This window comes from Schistocerca piceifrons, chromosome 3, assembly GCF_021461385.2.
Source record: "Schistocerca piceifrons isolate TAMUIC-IGC-003096 chromosome 3, iqSchPice1.1, whole genome shotgun sequence".
In the NCBI taxonomy this organism is placed as follows: Eukaryota; Metazoa; Arthropoda; class Insecta; order Orthoptera; family Acrididae; genus Schistocerca; species Schistocerca piceifrons.
In genome coordinates, this window is record NC_060140.1 from 829,180,908 (window position 1) to 829,199,466 (window position 18,559).

The 18,559-nt window shown below is 42.3% G+C and overlaps 1 protein-coding gene across 2 annotated transcripts in view; it reads left to right on the plus strand.

The window, feature by feature from the left end:
- LOC124789651 overlaps window positions 1-18,559 on the plus strand; it is a 185,546-nt gene that overhangs the window by 102,219 nt on the left and 64,768 nt on the right. The gene's annotated exons all lie outside the window — the stretch shown is intronic.

The following is an 18,559-nucleotide window of genomic DNA, read 5'->3' on the forward strand; positions in this document are numbered from 1 at the left end:
TGGGGAAATAAGCTAAACGAGCACCGTCCAGTTACGGTGATAGTGGTACAGGGTGTCCATAACTTTATCCACCGGTCAGGCAGTCTAACGTAACATTCTGATGCTTCCACTAGGAAGTCTGGAGTTACGCTTCGGCACCGGAATTTCGTCTGTTTAACTCTCTGAATGAATGGATGGAGAAGTGACATACGTACGTGTTTCATTTGGTCGCAAAAAATATTTAAACTTCGAAGAAAATTACTTGATAATTACGTACTGAGAACTGTGGGTGCTATGTAATGAAAGACTGAACGACTGACACTGGTAACATCTGAAAAGTGTCGCTTGTACCCTGTATAAATTTGCTGCGATTTCATTACATATCCGCTGCACTTTGCAGTCGCCCCCACGAATGCGCCAAAATTGGAGAAGGAAGAGCATTAACGCGTCGTTAATGGAGCTCGGAATGACCTGACTTCGAAGGGTTTATTACTGTTGAAACTTTTTTATTATTTGCTTACGGCAGGAGGATTTTAATTAAAACCGTGTCCTAAGAAATGAATTTTCTTGCAGACCATGTTTTTCCTCTTTGCTTTATCTTCAGGTCTTTGTTCCTGCTCCGTCTGCTCGGAGAAAAATATCATAGAAGTGGCAGTGTTGCTGATGGTTCGTTCCACATGAAATACCGAATTCTATAAAGAGATCTAAAAAGAAAACTACTCGAGTGAAAGCCAGCCCAAAAGAGGAGTTGCCATTCACTGGTCTACAGATCGTTGAGGATGTTGATAGAATCTTGATATCTGACCTCCGTTTCTCTTTTCCGGAACCAAGAAGCTTACCAGAGTCGGGTTGGATAATACATGATAAGTGAACCTGTTATTCACTAAAAGGTGGCCCAAAACTGAAAAAAAAGTCAATGTCGGACTTGCTCACTAAGGGAGCTGCGGGATAACTCTCACAGCCAGTTGTGTAGCGAAAATGGCTTCTTACAGCACTGTAATGATTTTTGGGCCACGTCTGTCTTTGTGTACCCGAATTAAGCGTTTCGCCGTAATATAGTGTGGCATTTTCAGTGGGAGTATGTGTTGCTGTTGTGCTGCATGTGTGTTTGCTGTTCTGTTGGTGAACCTGTTCTTCTCTGACAGAACTAAGAATACTTAATAGCAGTGCACACAAATTGCACATACAGATTTCCACCATGCGAAAGGTTCTATTTTATTTTCCCTCTTTTCATAATAGTTCACATCCAGATATCACGCACGAATTGAGGCACAACGGTTAATAGAGTAGGCGTGCTGCCTTAGGAAAAGGCATTGACCACCTTGTAAATTATTTCATTTTCGAGTTCCACAAATTGTATCATTGCTATTTTCGACTTATTACCAAGTCGCCAGCAGATAGTATGAACGCGGAACATAGGAACTGAGCGGGCCCAGAGAGGCACTCAGTATGTGAACGCCCCTCTGGCCTTGGTCAGTGGACAGTTCACTATTTAACCTATTCATGCCATTTGCTGGTGACTTGGCAATAAGTCGAAACCTGGCCTGAGGCTGAAATACAGAGCGATTCAGAAGGAAAAGTAATTACTTGAGGAGGTGGTAGTGTAGACTAATTCGAATAGGATAGTGCACATAGTAAGTGTCCAGCTTTTATTGGTTCGAACGATACATATGTTAGAATAAAACTCAATCAAATATTCACAGAAGGTGTTGAGCAAAGGCAAATGATTAAGTTCAGAGTTGATTTTCACAATTTCGACCTCCGACTTCAATATAAATTTCGAATTCTCTTTACAACGCAGTGTAGCTCTTCTGAGTTCGTCTTGAAGTCCTTTTATGGGGACGGTACTATTCATAACCCAGACGATCAATTCGTCTCTTGTATTTACGTTTTCTTTGTAGACTTTGCGGTCCGCCCCCGTTAGCTGAGTGGTCAGCGTGGTGGAATGCCACGTCAAAGAGCCCGGGTTCGGTTCGCGGCTGAGGCAGGAGATTTTCTCCGTTCAGGCACTGGGTGTTGTGTTGTCCTCATCATCATTTCATCCCCATCTCCGACGCGCAAGTCGCCCAATGTGGCGTCGAATGCAATAAGTACTTACCCTCGGCGGCCGAACTTCCCCGGATGGGGAACTCCCGGCCCACAATGCCGTGCGCTCATTTTTTGTAGACTTTGCTTTTCGACCATCCCCACAAGCAAAAATCCGAAGGGGTAAGGTCCCGGGACCATGACGGCAAAGGAGCGTGGGCATTCACCCGATCCCTCTTCCAAGGGGAATTTTAGGTTTGGATGATGACGACTAGAATGTTCAGGTACCTCATCACGCTGGAAGGAATACCTATCCTAGTAGCCAAAGGGACCTCTTCGAGTAATGCTTGAAGATCTTTTCAGGAAAATCTAAATAACGGGGTCACATACGACGACGCGACAACACATCAGTCCCAATCAACTGGCTTTCTATCGTACTACACGACAGGTTTCCACAGAAGAGTTTTTTAAAATGTGTTTTTGCCGTAACTCACTTTGTCACCAGTCGATGTCGCTACTACGACTTTTGTACGCTGAAAACAGCCTGCGAGGTACCAATGATATGTCTGTGCCAACAGGGGGAGGCGAGCGGGGGGCTAGTTCAGACGAAAAGTACCAGGCACGAGTACACGTAAATATTACAACTAGTGAAACACACTGGCAGCTGACAAAGAAAGTGAAGGACCCTGATGGAGAGAAGGAAACGAAATGAAACTTCACGGGTTGAGAGGGTTCAAAATGGCTCTAAGCACCATGGGACTTAACATGTGAGGTGATCAGCCTCCTAGACTTAGAACTACTTAAAACTAACTAACCTAAGGACATCACACACATCCATGCCCGAGACAGGATTCGAACCTGCGACCGTAGCGGTCGTGCGGTTCCAGACTGTAGCGCCTAGAACCGCTCGGCCACACCGGCCGGCTATTGTTTACAATTAACAACAATGATCAAGGGAGAATGTTAAGGAATGTAATTCATTTGGTTTAAACGTGGCTGAAAACGTACATCATGTAATAAAAACAGTACATAGATAACTTCTGTCTGGCACTGTAAGCAATAGCAGCTTTCTGTAAACAGATGTTACATGCTATCACGCATTTTTTAATGCTGTGTGACCAATCTTTAGACACCTCACAGGCTGCATGTGTAGCTGCCACCATTTCTGTTAGGAGCGTGTAGTTGGATGCGTTCGCACAGGGTGGAGTCACAAGAAAATCCTCCCTTCTTCAGGCTGGCCTCGCACCTACCAACTCCAGACAGTAGCTCGTTGAGCGCTTTGCATGTCGGCCGCCTTTCTTCGTCGCCGTAAGGTAAGTTCTTCGTTGATACTATCCATTCTGCCATGTTGTAGTCTCTGTTAGGACGGGACTTCAGTCTGAATGCTGAAGGCTGTTCAGTGAGGGCTTCTGCAGTATGGAGGAAACTTCGTTTTGATTTGAGTCGCGCAGTTGCTGTGAGTATTTATGCGCTAAAAACACTCGTTTGGCCAATTCCCGAGTAAAGTTTACCCATCTAGAGTAAAGTTTATCCATCTAGAAATCTTACAGATCTTTTAGCAGAGACACAGAACATGGAACCGAGAGCCGCGAGTTTCATCACGGAATCGTGGAGTCAGCGAGAAAGCTCACACATCAGTTGGAAACGCTTTGTAACACGGAGAGATTTACTGTTGAAATTCCAATCGGAGAAATTAGAGCTCATAAGAACATGGAGGAGGAACAGAAGTATCCTCCACCACACACTGTCAGACGGTTTGCTGAATGTAGATGTAGACGTAGAGCACAGCTGAACGAAGTCATTCACCAGTTGATGTCTCATATTCTATATGATACATCAACTAGTAATTCTGCAGCGGGCTAATTGCCTGTTATAGCTGTAGTCGCATACTAAATTACACTACTGGTCATTAAAAATGCTACACCACGAAGATGACGTGCTACAGACGCGAAATTTAACCGACAGGAAGAAGATGCTGATATGCAAATGATTAGCTTTTCAGAGCATTCACACAAGGTTGGCGCCGGTGGCGACACCTACAACGTGCTGACATGAGGAAAGTTCCCAACCGATTTCTCAGACACAAACAGCAGTTGAGCGACGTTGCCTGGTAAAACGTTGTTGTGATGCCTCGTGTAAGGAGGAGAAATGCGTACCATCATATTTTCCGACTTTGATAAAGGTCGGATTGTAGCCCATCGCGATTGCGGTTTATCGTATCGCGCCATTGCTGCTCGCGTTGGTCCAGATCCAATGACTGTTAGCAGAATATGGAATCGATGGGTTCAGGAAGCCATTGCTGCTCGCGTTGGTCCAGATCCAATGACTGTTAGCAGAATATGGAATCGATGGGTTCAGGAACGTAATACGGAACGCCGTGCTGGGTCCCAACGGCCTCGTATCACTAGCAGTCGTGGTGACAGGCATCTTATCAGCATGGCTTCAACAGATTGTGCACCTCCGTCTCGATCCCTGAGTCAACAGATGGGGACGTTTGGAAGACAACAACCATGAGCACGAGCAGTTCGACGACGTTTACAGCAGCATGGACTATCAGCTCGGAGACCATGGCTGCGGTTACCCTTGACGCTTCATCACAGATAGGAGCTCCTGCGATGGTGTACTCAACGACGAACCTGGGTGCACGAATGGCAAAACGTCATTTTTTCGGATGAATCCAGGTTCTGTTTACAGCATCACGATGGTCGCATCCGTGTTTGGCGACATCGCGGTGAACGCACATTGGAAGCATGTATTCGTCATCGACATACTGGCGCATCACCCGACGTGATGGTATGGGGTGCCATTGGTTAAACGTCTCGGTGACCTCTTTGTCGCATTGAACGGCACTTTGATCGGGGGACGTTAAATTTCAGATGTGTTGCGACCCGTGGCTCTACCCTTCATTCGATCCCTGCGAAACCCTACATTTCAGCATGATAGTGCACGACCGTATGTTGCAGGTCCTGTACGGGTCTTTCTGGATACAGAAAACGTTCGACTGCTGCCCTGGCCAGCACATTCTCCAGATCTCTCACCAATTGAAAACGTCTGGTCAATGGTGGCCGAGCAACTGGCTCGTCACAATACGCCAGTCTCTACTCTTGGTGAACTGTGGTATCGTGCTGAAGCTCCACGGGCAGCTGTACCTGTACACGCTATCCAAGCTCTGTTTGACTCAATGCTCAGGTGTATCAAGGCCATTATTACGGCCAGAGCTGGTTGTTCTGGGTACTGATTTCTCAGGATCTATGCACCCAAATTGCGTGAAAACGTAATCACAGGTCAGTTCTAGTATATTATATTTGTCCAATGAACATACGTTTATCATCTGCATTTCTTCTTGGTGTAGCAATTTTAGTGGCCAGTAATGTATATGACTCTTGCTAGACAATTCTGGGAAACACCGGTCAACTTATCTATTACATGTAAGATATAAAACGAAGGACGAACAAGTTTTGTGGGCGTCATTACACCTGCTCGGTCTTTCTTCTGTTGCTTGCTCTAAATAGTGAAGTGCATTGATTGGCTATATTCACAAGCGCTGACTCGTCCCCTCTTCGAACGCTTGTTTTCAGTCGATGACTTAGTGGGATTACCACTGAAGCCCGTTAACCAATTTTATGAATAATTCTGCTCCTTGGGAACTGTAAAATATCGAAAGCACCTTTGTTTTGATGATTGTCGCGTACTGTTTAGCTCTGGTTCAAATAAACTCCAGTAACGAGTGGAAGAAAGTAATAAAACAAGTTCCAAATTCCACTGAGGTGACAAAAGTTGTGTGATTCCTTCTAATATCTTGTAGGACCTCCTTTTATCCGGCGTAGTGAAGCAGCTCGATGTGGCGTGGAAGTCCCTTACAGAAATACTGAGCCGTCCATAATTTCGAAAGTGTTGCCGGTGCAGGATCTTGCGCACGAACTGACCTCTCGATTAAGTCCCACAAATTTTCGGTAGGATTAATATCTGTCAATCTATTTGGCCAAATCATTCGTTCGAATTCTCCAGAATATTGTTCAAACCAATCGCGACCAATTGTAGGCCGGTGACATGGCGCATTGCCAACGTTAACAATTAGATCGCTGTTTGCTGTAACTGGTGTCCAAGTAGTCGAACATAACCATGTCCAGTCAATGATCTGTTCAGCTGCACCAGAGGACCCAATCCATTCCATGTAAACACAGTCCATATCATTATGGAGCCAGCACCAGCTTGCACAGAGTTTCGTTGACAATTGAGTCCGTGGCATTGTGGAGTGTGAACCACACTCGAACCCCACTGCCAGCACCTACCAACTGAAATCGGGACTCATGTGACCAACCACGGTTTTCCAGTCGTCTAGATTTCAACCGATATGGTCACGAACCCAGGAGAGGCGCTGCAGGCGATGACATAATGTTAGCAAAGGCACTCGCGTCGTTCCTCTGCTGCCATAGCCCATTAACGCCAAATTTCACCTCATTGCACTCGTGGATACGTTCGTCGTACGTCCCACATTGATTCCTGCGGTTGTTTCATGCAGTGATGATTGTCTTTTAGTACTGGCAACTCACGACAAACGCCGCTGCTCTCCGTCGTTAAATGAAAGCCGCCGGCCACTGCATGGTTTGTGCTGAGAGATAATACCCGATTCCAGAAATGGGATGTCCCATGCGTCTAGCTCCAACTACCATTCAGCGTTCAAAGTCTGATAATTCCCGTCGTGCGGTCATAGTCACATCATACACCTTTCCACATGAATCACGTGAGTACAAATCACAGCTTCGTCAATGCACCGTCCTTTTATACCTTGTGTACGTCATACTACGGTTCTCTGTATATGTGCATATCTCTATCCCATTACTTCTGTCACCTCAGTGTTTTAAGACTAGAACATTGTCAAATCAACAACGAAAGGGGTGTAATATTTATTAACAATGAAAACATAGAAACGGTTGATATTTTGTACTCGGATCAGTTAAAGACTGCCACAGAACGGACTGCATAAGAAATACACAGAAGAATCCTAATACATTGGAAAGCGGATAAACTAAACAGGTGCTTCCAAACTAAGCTTAAAATGTATCAGAAAAGGAAAGTTCATCTTTCGGGAGTATCACCAGTACAGTGTAACGTATATTTAATGCGACAAAAGGATAGCTATAGGTTTCTTTAGAGCAATGGAGAGATGCATACTGTTAATTACAAGGAGAGAAAGAATAACGTGCAAATGATCCATGTATAGAATGGAGTGGATGGCGTAATCAGCCACTCGAATGGATGGTGGATGGGGTAGAGAAGGTTTTTGTTGGAATCCATAGGTACGTAAAGACTGAGAAACGGACTAATGCAATGCGGGTGGTTAGGTTGGGCTGGGTTAGGTTAGGCTAGGTTAGGTTAGATTGGCTAAAGATGGATACTGATAACTGACTACTGTTGTGGAGAAAAGAGTCTATTGCGGGCTTTTATTCAGCAGTGGACGAGGATGATCAAGAATATGATGATGCCAACATTGACATTACTTCTCTCATGCCTCTGCTGCAAATAAAACTCCTGTTATCACTGATACAAAGACGAAGCTATTTTTGGTTGTCTCAAGGAAGGAAGGAAGGAACGAACATTAGTGTTTAACGGCCCGCCGGCAACAACGTCATTACAGACGGAGCACAAGCTCGGATTAGGAAACGTTGGGGATGGAAATCGGCCGCTCCCCTTTCAGGGGAATCACCTTGGTGTGACTCTTCAACCATATGGTATTTGCTTTAAGTGATTTAGAGAAATCACAGAGAACTGGATGGCCGGACCCGAATTTGAACCGTTGTCCTCTCGAATGCGAGTCCAGTGTGCTGACCACTGCGTCACATCGGTCAGTTTTGCTTACCGGATCAAAGTATACTCAGTAGCAGTGTTAAAACTCAAGTACTGGTCGCCGTGTAGTACAAATAAGTGTCTTGTCACAGAAGACCACGTCTAATCGAAAGACTCAAATCAGCTGACACCAGTCGCTCTCCTGTATGTCTCGAAGTCATTCTGTCTCTCTATGCAGTTATAAGTCCAGCTTATTACATCAGCATAAACAGCTGTTGGTTAAGAATTTTCAACAATCTGCTGAAATTTCAACTCTACCCCATTTTAACTCAGAAATGTGAAAATTGCATCAAAATATTCGAGGACTGAGAAATAAAATTAATGAATTAATTATCTGCATAGATGAATTAGAGTCCTCAAACCCAGCTGACATAATCTGCCTTTCTGAACATCATGTGATCACTGGAATAGAACTTTTAAGTCTTACAGGATTTAGGTTAGCATCTCACTTATGTAGAGCAGAAATGGAGAAAGGAGGAGTTTCCACATTCATCAGGAACTGTCATAAATTTAAGAACATAGACATTCATAAGTTTTGCCTAGAACAGCATATGGAAGCATTTGCAACAGAAGTAGAATATCATAAAATATCCTTCACAGTATTAAGTGTATATCGAGCACCTGCAGGTAACTTGAAGCTGTACTGGGCTAATAACAGCCAAAAACAAAGAAATAGTGGTTGCTGGTGACTTCAATGTAGATTTCCTTAAAGACTCTCCTAATAAAAATTTATTTGAGTTAGTAACAATATCATTCAACTTAATTCCCACTGTAAGGTTCCCCACTAGGGTAGCCAATTGGTCACAAACAGCCATTGATAACATCTTTACAGAAAAGTCTAATGAACAGAATTATATTACAAAACCAATAGTCAATAGCCTCTCAGACCATGACATGCAGTTCCTTCTGTTAAATGTTAATACTGAACAGGATATAAAATCTGTTACATCTGAGCTCAAGAGGGTAATCAATAAGCCAAAATTGACTATTTTAGGATACTCCTCAAGGACATTTACAGTGCTAATGGCAGGTATCTTGTAAAACAAAAAGAAAACTGTATCTGTCAATCCGAAACAGTTCTAATGTTGATGCTATAGCACAATACAAGAAATACTGCAAAATGTAAAGACTGTAATATGGACATCAAAGCAAATACATTACAAGGAAAAGATAGTCATATCAGGTAACAAAATAAAGATCATATGGGATATAGTGAAGGAGGAGACCGGTAGAACCAGACATGAAGAGGGACAAATAGCATTAAGAGTAAATGATACATTGGTGACATATGTGTATATTGTTACAGAACTTTTTAACAAAGATTTTATATAACTATTAATGAAAAGATCGGGTTGTCAGGTTCTGTAGATGCTGCCATGAGATACCTCAGACCAGATATTTCCCCTCGCTACCCCAGCAGAAGTAATGTCCATCATAAAATCTTTAAAATCAAAAACTCCTAGTGGCTGTGACGAAATATCAACAAAGTTAATTAAAGAATGCGATTCTGAGTTAAGTAACATATGAAGTGGAATATTTCCTGAATGGTTGAATGTATGCTGAAGTTAAGCCACTATTAAAGAAGGGAAATAAAGAAATAGCGTCAAATTTCCATCCAATTTAACTTTTTCCAGCATTCTCAAAAATTTTAGAAAAAGTAATGCTCAATCGGCTTTATAACCACCTTATCACAAATAACATACGTCAAAGTCGCAGTTCGGATTTCTAAAGAGTTCTGATATTGAGAAAGCTATCTACACTTACAACGAAAATGTACTTAATCCATTAGACAAAATATTGTAGGCAACTGATATATTTTGTGATCTGTCAGAGACATTTGACTGTGTAAATCACAATATCCTTATAAGTAAATTAAAATATTATGGTGTAACAGGACATGCTGCAAAATGGTTTAAATCTTATATATCTGGCAGGAAACAAAGGGTGTTATTAGGAAACAGACATGTATTAATCTATCCAATTGGGAATTAATTACATGTGGGGTCCCACAAGGTTCCATCTTAGGGCCCTTACCTTTTCCTGTATATATCAATGACCTTTCATCAGTAACATTACCAGACGCCAAGTTTGTTTTGTTTGCCGATGATACAAACATTGCAATAAATAGCAAATCAAGTGTAGTCTTAGAAAGATCGGCTAATAAAATATTTGTGGACATTAATCACTGGTTCCTAGCCAATTCTTTGTCACTAAACTTTGAAAAAACACACTACATGCAGTTCAGAACTTGTAAGGGGTGTCCCACGAGTATATGTCTAACATATGATGACAAGCAGATAGAAGAAGTCGACAGTGTTAAATTCTTGGGATTCCAGTTTGATAATAAATTCAACTGGGAAGAGCACACCACAGAACTATTGAAGCGTCTAAACAAATCTCTATTTGCAATGCGAATTCTGTCAGACATAGGGGATATAAAAATGAAAAAGCTGGCATACTATGCTTACTTCCACTCCATAATGTCATATGGGATTATTTTTTGGGGTAATTCATCAAGCCAAGTTAAAGTTTACCAGGCACAAAAACGTGCAATAAGAGTTATATGTGGTGTGAACTCAAGAACATCCTGCAGAGGTCTGTTTAGGGAACTATGGTCACTACTGCTTCCCAATATATTTATTCCTTAATGAATTTGCCATTAAAAATATATCATTTTTTCACGCCAACAGCTCAGCTCATGGAATCAATACTATAAATAGGAATAATCTTCACAAGGATTTAAAGACACTTACTCTAGTCTAAAAAGATGTGCATTATTCAGGAAAACAGATTTTCAATAACTTGCCAGCAGCCATAAAAAGCTTAACAACCAATGAAATTCAGTTTAAGAGAAACCTAAAGGATTTATTGGTGGCCAGCTCCTTCTACTACATTGATGAATTTCTAGAACCAACTGATTTGTGTGTGTATGTGTTTGTGTGTGTGTGTGTGTGTGTGTGTGTGTGTGTGTGTGTGTGTGTGGTGTGTAAAGTACAGTCTAACCTCTGCACCATTTCAGTGCAGTAATGTGTGCGCTGTAAATAATATTGTAGTGGTTCTGTTATGTGTTTATTACCTCATAAATAAAAAACCATTTTTAAATTAAATTCAGTGCATTAATGTGATCTTAGTACATGAGTGTTGTAAAATGATGCTTTCATATAGTGTTCATTAAAAAAAATAAATAAATAAAATAAAATGACGATCATTCCACTTGGGACCTGTGGAAGGTACATTATCTTATATGTTTTAGTTCTAAATATTTGTCATGTATTATTATTTTTTCTGACATGTTCTACATCTTGGAGGATCTCCTCACTACAGATCAATTGGAATCAAAGTAAATCTAATCTAATCTAATCCTGGCCACCTGCACGCCCCCCCCCCCCTCCTCCCTCCCCCACAACCACCACCGTCGCCACCACAGCACCCGCCGACAAGCAAACCAAAGCTGAACTGTCCTGCGTATATTTTTGCGTAAAGCATGTGTTCAATGATTCACGGTGTAACTGTTAACGTAGGTCTTCTCTGAATAAACAGAGAAGAAAATTACCGCACAGTAAGTAGGTGGAACGAATAGTCACGAACAAAATAAAAGGATGTTACCCAAGTAGCTGGCTATGCGTGGGTCCTCACAGGACTTCCTTAGATTAGGCGGCTTTCCATGCAATCCATGTGACGAAAGGTGTAGGGAACCCGGAACTGTCAGTTAAAACCCAAAAATTCCATCCTAAAAACAGGCGTGTTAAAATCCTAATGACTATCTGCCGAAACATTCGCAACAAAGTGCCAGGGTCTGAGCTGCTCCTTAACAGCAGTGGAGTACACAAAATTCAAAGTATAGAGACCCGTTTAAATCTGTAAATGACAGCTGTCAGATTTTTTGGGAAAATTTAAGCGTTTATTGAAACGATACGCTTATGGTAAACGGAGGTGGTGTATTTGTCGTGTTAGACAGATCAACAGATATAGGAAGTGAAGCTCGATGCGAGATTGTCTCGGTGAAACTCAGTATCAAGGATACGCAAACACTTATAAATGGGGACAAATCGAAGAGGATGATTGTTTGTATCAGCATGACGAAACACTCTGTCGCAAAGCAGCATATGTGAGGCAATGGCTTGTGGACAGTAGCATTCCTGAAACGGACTAGCCTGCCCAGAGTCCGGACCTGAACCCAGTGGAAAACCCTTGATATGCGTTCCAACATTGACTGCGCTCCTTACCTCAGCGTCCAACATCGCTGCTTTCTCTGGTTTCGGCTCTTGAGCGAGAATGGGCTGCTATGCCTGCACAGATATTGAGACACCTCACTGAAAGTGTCCCTGCCTGAGCTTGAGCCATCAAAAAGGCGAACCACATATTAATGTGCACTAATTGGTGTCTAGGTACTTTTGGTCAGCTAGTGTAGTTGACGCAGTTAAGTCTATTGTTTGCAATAATATTGGTCGCAGTTCTGTGTAGTCGGAAACTTCACTGACTGGAGAGATCAGTGACGAGAGATCTGGAGAACGTGCTAGCCAGGACAACACTCGAATACCCTGTATATCAGGACAGCACAGGGAGCATGCAATCTTGCGTTATCTTGTCGAAAGATCTTGTCCCACTGACCTCGAAGATAGAGCACAGCCACCGACCTTAAGACATCAGAACTGTTATAGCTGCTGTTCGAATTACCAGAGATGATTGTTTTGCATATGTAGTGACACCTGATACCGTCATCACTCCAGATGCTGGGCCAGTATGACAGTCAAAAACGCATGCTGGCAAAGTTCGTTCTCATTGGAGCTAGTGCGTACGTTCATGGTGATGCCGTTTGGAGAACTGGGACTCATCTGAAAAGACAATGTGGTGCTACTTCCCTGTCCAGTGTTGTCGTTGGGCACACCAATGTCGTGATGCCTATTTTTTATTTATTTATTTATTTATTGTTCCGTGGGACCAAATTAAGGAGAAGTCTCCATAGTCATGGAACGAGTCAATACATGAAATTATAACACGAAAGTAGAAACAGATAAAATGAAATATAAAAAACATATTCAGGCAACAAGTCGTAAGTGTAAATAAAGAAAATCAACAATGTAACACTGGAATTTGCTTAATTTTTTAGCTCTTCCAGGAGTTCCTCGACAGAATAGAAGGAGTGAGCCATGAGGAAACTCTTCAGTTTAGATTTAAAAGAGTTTGGGCTACTGCTAAGATTTTTGAGTTCTTGTGGTAGCTTATTGAAAATGGATGCAGCAGAATACTGCACTCCTTTCTGCACAAGAGTCAAGGAAGTGCATTCCACATGCAGATTTGATTTCTGCCTGAGTATTAACTGAGTCAAAGCTGCTAACTCTTGGGAATAGGCTAATACTGCTATCAACAAACGACATTAGAGAAAATATATACTGTGAGGGAAATGTCAGGATTCCCAGACTATTGAATAGGGGTCGACAAGGGGTTCTCGAACTTACACCACATATAGCTCGAACAGCCCGTTTTTTAGCCAAAAATACCCTTTTTGAATCAGAAGAATTACCCCAAAAAATAATACCATACGACATAAGCGTTTGAAAATATGCGAAGTAGACTACTTTTCGTGTTGAACTGTCACTTATTTCAGATACTGTTCTAATGGTAAATAACGCAGCATTTAGTTTCTGAACAAGATCATGGACATGGGCTTTCCACAACAGTTTACTATCTATCCGAACGCCTAGGAACTTGAACTGTTACGTCTCGCTTATAATATGCCCATTCTGTTTGATCAAAATATCGGTTCTTGTTGAATTGTGAATTAGAAACTGTAAAAACTGAGTCTTACTGTGATTTAGCATCAAATTATTTTCTACAAGCCATGAACTTATTTCATGAACTACATTATTTGATACTGTTTCAATATTACACACAAGATCCTTCACTACCAGGCTGGTGTCATCAGCAAACAGAAATATTTTTGAATCATCTGTAATACTAGAAGGCATATCATTTATATAAATAAGAAACAGCAGTGGCCCCAGCACCGACCCTTCAGGAACGCCCCACTTAACAGTGCCCCATTGAGACTGAACATCACTACCACTCTCAATATTGCGGAGAATTACTTTCTGCTTTCTGTTCTTAAAGTAAGAGGCGAACCAATTGTAAGCTACTCCCCTTACTCTATAATGGTCCAACTTCTGCAGTAATATTTTGTGGTCAACACCGTCAAAAGCCTTCGTTAAATCAAAGAAAACACCTAGCGTTCGCAACCTTTTATTTAATCCGTCCAAAACCTCACAGAGAAAAGAGAATGTAGCATTTTCAGTTGTTAAACCATTTCTAAAACCAAACTGTACATTTGACAGCAAATTATGTGAATTTAAATGCTCCAGTAACCTTGTATATACAACCTTCTCGATAACTTTAGCAAACACCGATGGCATAGAAATAGGTCTAAAATTGTCAACATTATCCCTGTCTCCCTTTTTATAAAGTGGCTTCACTACCGAGCACTTTAATCGGTCAGGAAACCGGCCACTCCTAAAGGAAAAGTTACAGATATGGCTAAGTACTGGGCTAACATACAATAGAACAATACTTCAGTATTCTGCTAGATACCCCGTCATATCCATGAGAGTTCTTGGTCTTTAGTGATTTAATTATTAATCTCTCTATTGTCAGTATCATGGAGGAGCATTTCGGGTAACAGTCTCGGAACACTTTTTTCTAAGGGCGCTATATGATTCCCTGTTGGGACTAGGTTTCTATTTAGTTCACCAGCTATATTCAGAAAGTGGTTATTAAATACTGTACATATATGCGACTTATCGGTAACACGGACATTCCAACTACGCACTGATTCTATATCCTCGATCTGTCTCTGCAGACCAGCCACTTCCTTTACGACTGACCATATGGTTTTAATTTTATCCTGAGACTTGGCTATTCTATCTGCATACCACATACTTTTTGCCTTCCTAATAACATTTTTAAGCACCCTACAATACTGTTTGTAATGGGCTGCTGCATTTCGATTTTGACTGTTTCTAACGTTTTGATATAATTGTCACTTTGTTCTACAGGATATTCTTATCCCTCTAGTCAGCCATCCAGGCTGCCTGTTTGTGCTAGTACCCTGTTTTGAACGCTCTAACGGAAAGCAACTTTCAAAGAGCACGAGAAAAGTCTTGAGGAAAGCATTATATTTATCGTCTACTGTATCAGCACTATAAACATCTTGCCACTCTTGTTCCTTGATAAGGTTTACGAAGGTCTCTACAGCAACTGGATCAGCTTTCCTAAAAAGTTGATAACTATATTTAACATGTGTTGCAGCGCAAAAATCTTTTAGAGTTAAAACTTGTGCATCATGATCTGAAAGGCCATTCACTGTTTTGCTAACAGAATGCCCTTCTAGTAATGAGGAATGAACAAAAATGTTGCCTATTGTTGTTCTATTGTTATCTTGCACTCTCGTTGGAAAGAATACGGTTTGCATAAGATTATATGAATTAAAGAGGTTTACCAGCAGCCTTTTCCTTGCACAGTCACTTATGCAATTAATGTTGAAGTCACAACACATAACTAACTTTTTGTATTTCCTATAATGTGAACCAAAAACCTCCTCTAGCTTTAGCAAAAATGTTGTGAAATAGGAGTCTGGGGATCTATAAATAACAACAGTTAGAAGTTTAGCTCCATTAAATTTAACCACACCTGCACAACATTCAAACACCTTTTCAGTGCAGTACTTTGAAACATCAATTGACTCAAATGGGATGCCGTTTTCACATACATGGCTACTCCCCCACACCGCAAAGAGCTCCTAGGAAAGCTGCCAGCCAACCTGTATCCTGGTAAAGGAAGCCTCTGAATTATCTCCTTATTTAAGAAGTGTTCAGATATACCAATAATTTCAGAGGCCACATCTATAAGCAGTTCACTAACTTTATCTCTAATACCTTGTATATTTTGATGAAATATACTAATTCTCTCATTACTCGGATACCTAAGCTTTGTCAAAAGTGGTTCCTTTGTTAGAGAGACTTCCCTTAAGCAGGAATACCTATCAGCTGACTTCAATCTAAAAAAGGTGCAGCTCTAACACCCACTACTGCAGGAATTTTCCCATGAGTGACCCCACCACCCCCACCTATGCTGTCACCTATAAGCTTTGCCAACCTCCCCTTCTCATACCTGTTGAGGTGCAGGCCATGTCTAGTGAACCCCGTCCTGCGGATAGACTTCACCGACACCACTGAAATGTGACCCATGCTTTCTGTCATCAGCGCACCCCCAAGTCTCATGGTATTACGCCTGACGGCTGTATTAAGATGAGGCCGATCGTGACGCTGAAGCAGTTCCACGAAATGCACATTCGTGTTGCCAGTCTGAGTGGCTATCTTTTCCAGGTCACCATCTATGTCATACTCCCCATCCCTATCAATACTATTACCAGCCCCACCCACAATCACTACCTGATCCTCTTTAGTAAAATCCCTACATAACCCCCCCTATGTTAATCACCTGAGCCAATCCTGCATTAGGCTTCACAATGCTGGTGACCTGGTACTCACTCCCCAACACTTCCTGCAACTGTTGGACTACACCTCTGCCATGAGAACTACTTAACAGCAGAACCTTCTTCCTCTTCGACTTTGCAACTGTCCTAGCCACCGTAACTGCTGAGGTCTGCTGCATACTTCCTACATCTACAGCTACTAGAGATTCCTCTCCACTAGACTCTGACAGTTGGTCATATCTATTGCAAACACCAATAGTAAAACTATCTGATAATCTTCTTCTCCTAGCAGATCTCTTGCCAACAGCCAGCTCCCATTCCCCAACCCCCTTCTCCCTCCTCATCCTAACTATCTCCTCTTGTGCGTTTTTCAACTGCACCTGAAGGGCACAGATCTTACGCTCCTGCTCCTCTATCAACTTCCTCTTGTTACATAACCTGCAGTTCCAGGAGAGGATCTCACCAGAATGCCCACTGGCTTCCCCACTGCATTCCCCCCAGTGAAAATACTTCGAACACGTCTCACACCGCAATCCACTACTCACGAACCTACGGCAAAGCCCACACTTCTCACTCATGGTAAAATTTTACAGTTATTGAAACAAGAAAACTACTTTATCTAAGTTCCGCTACTACAATAAGAAGATGTTAAAAACCTGACTACAATAATCACAAACTTACTCTACAAGGGAAGTAACTACTATTATTAACAGTATTAATCAACAACAAAAGAGAATATAACAAAAGACTAATACAGAAAGAGAATCAAACGTCTAATGACACAGTAACGAAACTGAAAACGGTTCCAAAAAGGTTCTTCAGCAGAAAACACCAAGAACATCGGTTGAAGACTACTAAAGTTACTAAATAAACCAGTATACACGCACAGTTAATTAGTACTCAGCTTTCGATGCGCCGCTACAGCTGCAACTGGTCAGCGCGGAATGTAAACACAGGTAAGAGGTTAAGTTGCTCGATACGAAACACTCACAAATATCAGGTCACAACACAAGAAAGGCAGAGGTGAATGAAGAAACCACTAATAAATCACTTATGTAGTAAATATTATCACAAAAACCGTTGAAATATGTATCTGAAACTTAAAAATATATAAATTCTTAGAGAGCGATCTCACAGGCAGCCACTCGCTTATGACGTCACACCAAAGACCTGTGGCATTCCATATGTTGCCGCACTGTCCATGTGAAAACTTGATCTGCTGCAAATAAGCCCGTTTCCTGACACGAGACATCGGATGTGGCTTAGGATCCTGCACAGACGAGTGAACAATATCTCTGCCCTCTCAGGCGCTAGTCGCGTGCCAGTCGCGGTGGCCGAGCTGTTGTAGGCGCTTCGGTCCGGAGCCGAGTGACTGCTATGTTCGCAAGTTCAAATCCTGCCTCGGGCATGGATGTGTGTGATGTCCTTAGGTTAGTTGGCCGGCCGGAGTGGCCGAGCGGTTCTAGGCGCATCAGTCTGGAACAGCACAAGCGCTACGGTCGCAGGTTCGAACCCTGCCTCGGGCATGGATGTGTGTGATGTCTTTAGGTTAGTTAGGTTTAAGTAGTTCTAAGCTCTAGGGGACTGATGACCTCCGCTGTTAACTCCCATAGTGCTCAGAGCCATTTGAACCATTTTTTTGAGCTAGTCACATGGGGCCATTGTAATCCTGTACCGTGTTCGGCATGACCCTCCTCTATCCATCGAATCCTTAACAGGATCGCCACCAACTCAAGCAACGATATCACGGAGCGATAGACCACAGTCTCGATAGTCCACCCAGCGAGGTGGCGCAGTGGTAGCACACTGGACTTGCATTCGTGAGAACGACGGTTCAATCCCGCGTCTGGCCATCCTGATTTAGGTTTTCCTGGATTTCCCTAACTCACTCCAGGCAAATGCCGGGATGGTTCCTTTGAAAGGGCACGACCGACTTCCTTCCTCGTCCTTCCCTAATCCGATGAGACCGATGACCTCGCTGTTTGGACTCTTCCCCCAAACAATCCAATCCAATCCAAATCTCGATAGTCCACAGTCCAGCCACTAGCGAATTGCGTTCCTGTCACCATCTACTCATTAACGAACCACATTCAGATGTGATTCCTGAATAATGATAGCTGCCACGTAATTTTGCCTTCTATGCAGCATGTAGATGGCATCAGCACTACCGATCTACTTTGTGCGGTGGCAATGAAACGCTGATGATTTGCATATCCGAGC